Here is a 3,032-nt window from a genome sequence, read left to right as displayed (position 1 = left end):
CGGGGCACTGGGGGCCTGTCGTAAGGATCGCTCTGCAGAGCGCTGACTCCTGCGCTCTCCCTTGTCTGTGCGTGAGACGCCCGAGCAGAACGCTCCCCAAACTCCAACCAGACCTTCCCCTCCCTACGTGGAATGGGGAGTTCTCTCGCGGCTGGGCGTTCCTCTGAGACTCTGCCGGTCCAGCCGCAGGGTGGACAGCCCGCAGAGAAGGCCTGGCATTTCAGGGGGAACACGCACCTTCCACTTGGCGTTTGGAAGAGGGGAGGGAGGGCAAGGAATATGTGACATTTTATTTAAGTTAGTTTCAAAATTCTCCGAGGGGACAACTACCAGTTGCTGTATTTGTGTTAGTGTTAGGTATTCGTGAACCTAACTCACAGATCAAACAGTTCCCGTCCTCGCCCCCACTTGGCCTCAGCTGGCTGGGTAAATGGGACCCGTTGTCCCCACCTTTCTGTGCTTCTGTTCCCTCGTGTGGCCCTCAAGTCCCAGGCATGAAAGTAATGGCATACTCAGAGAAACCACTGGAGAGAATAACACGTCATCGTACAAAAGGCATGACAAGGGGACACGGACGAGGGATGGGGAGACACACCCCAGAATGGTGAAGGGGAGCAGCCCTGCCAGCCCCAGACGTGCCCCTTTGGGATGTGGGTCCCGTTCTCATCGAAACACGTGATATTGTGACGTGAGAATTCCTGGAAGCGGGAGGTACCTTACTAGTGAAGCTCCTTCTCTTGGAGGCGGTGGAAATAGTTACGTTTAATATCTATGCATTATTTATTAAATTAAACTATCAATTATATGATAGATCTTCATTTCTATAGCATGATGTGCCTCAAATATTAAGTAAAAGGAAGAAGGATTTCTTCACAAATGCCAGCCTGCGCAAGTGTTTTTGACTCATTTTGGGGCGGAGGCCATTCCTCTGCGCTTTTCTCCAGGAATGTGGGCAGTTCACTCCCCATCCCTCCGACCCCCACACTTGGAATATGATCGGAAGCTTGTAGCCACCTCCACGGGTCTCCCAGTCACTAGGTAGAACGTGGAAATTAAACCCAAGCCAGAGACCAGTTTAAGCACCTTGAAAACCTTACACCATTCACTCCTCATGAGGGGGGCACTTTCTTACCCCCATTTACCAGGAGAGGGGACTGAGGAACAGGGGGGCCAGGGGATGTTGCTGGAATCACGGAGCTGGTGCGGAGAGGAGCCAGCCCACCCGTCCCCACAGCAATCTCTTCAGCTTCCCTCCCAGCGTCTGTCATCTCATTGCTCTGCGGGGTTTCTAAACTCAGCCACCAGCAGGGCCCCCCCCGCAGTGTGGTCCCTGGGTCTTGGGGGCAGGGAGAGCGCAGAACGCAGCGCTGCTGGTCTTTGCTTCTTGCATCCCTGCCGCCCTCAGCACACGGGAGGCCCAGCCGCTCACATCTGAAGTTCAAAGTCGAACCTTCCTGGAAAGGAAGCTGCCACCCAGAACCCCTGCCTGGCATCAGCACCCCCCCCCCTCGAGCCTGTTTCCCGTCATTCTGGGGGGGGGGGTGTAACTGGGGAGCTATTTGAATGATCATTTCCCCCCCAGAACACGGGGGGCTCCCGTGGTTAGGAGGCAAGACCGGAGCTCTGCGCAGGGGGGTGCTGTGCGTGGCCCCAGTCAGACGACGCCTCCAAAGGGCTGAGCAGGCACAGACGCCCCCCACAGCGTGTTCCCTGGCCCATGGCATGTCCGGGGCGCCCGAGAATCGCTGTCCTCTCAGAAGCTGAAAGGCTCAAGCTGCTCTCCATAATGCACCGGCATTGCCTCCGCGAGGTTCCTGATTGTTGAAATTAACCGATTAAGGTAATCCGCGTAGCAGTCTATGAACCACATTCTCATTAAGGAAATAAAAGGAACATTGGCTGCATAATTTAATAAAAGCTGCTTTCATTCAACTGTAGAAACAGCTGAGTTATCCAGCAGGGCTCTGGTATAACTTTTGCATTTTTGCTTAATGACTGTTGAATCCATGCAGCCTGGTGCTGGCCTCTGAATTATGACCAAGTCATAGAAATTGAGGGGCAGTCATGGGGGAAATAGGGGGAAATGAACTGCTGATATTCCCGGGGAATTGGGAAAAAAAAAAAAAAAACAACCTAAAAAAGCAAAAAAAAAAAAAAAAAAAAAAAGCATTTGCAGGTTGACATTTGCAAAGAAATTATTTTCTGTTTGTTTAATTATTTGTTAAAAAAGGAGGTGGGGAGAAGGAAATTATTATTAAATTATTATTTGCCATCTGCCAGAATTAGGGCTAGGCATTTGGGAACACACTTTATCGTCGTGAGATTTTATCTTGTCGGGTGGAAGGCAAAGATGTCTCCAGCGGGGAGGCGTCAGAGATGGCATCTGAGAGGCGGTTGAGGTTTGGGACCCAGTGCTGGGCAAGGGTCCCTCTCGCAGGGGGCGGCTTTCACACCCAGAGACAGCGGGTGGGGAAGCCTGGAGCTACTGTCCCTCTGCTGTGCCGTGGAGGATAGGCCATCGCTCTGTGCAGCGGGGGTTTCAGAGGACACTGTCCTTGGATTGTCCCAGCCCGCCACCAAGAGCTGACCCTTCCCAAGATGCTTGATTAGAAAAGGCCCAACGTCACCAGATCCAGGGGCCAAAATGAGTCATCAGCCACCTCCCCCCAGCACACCTTGGCTGTCTTTCCATCAGCATTTTATGTGGTTTTTCTGAAAGTCCGAGGTGCCTTTAAAAGACATTTGAGAAATGAAGGGAAGCAGAAAAGTACCGTCAGTTCTACCACAGAAACACAAACATGATCACATTTGGGAATATTCCCTTCCAAACAGATTATTTTTACACTGTCAGCCTTAACGCATGGGCTATTGGGTGTCCTCATTTTTCACTTATATTAGGTCCTAGACATTTCCGATTTATGACATACTTTAGAACCGTTATTTTTTGGGGGGTGGGGGGATAATATTCCACCTGGTGGATATATAAGAATTGACTTTAGAGGGGCGAGGTGGGCAGGGCCGGGGAGCGCCGT

The sequence above is a fragment of the Furipterus horrens genome, unplaced genomic scaffold (assembly GCF_987537825.1).
Source record: "Furipterus horrens unplaced genomic scaffold, mFurHor1.1.pri manual_scaffold_8, whole genome shotgun sequence".
In the NCBI taxonomy this organism is placed as follows: Eukaryota; Metazoa; Chordata; class Mammalia; order Chiroptera; family Furipteridae; genus Furipterus; species Furipterus horrens.
Note: the sequence above shows the minus strand (reverse complement) of the source record.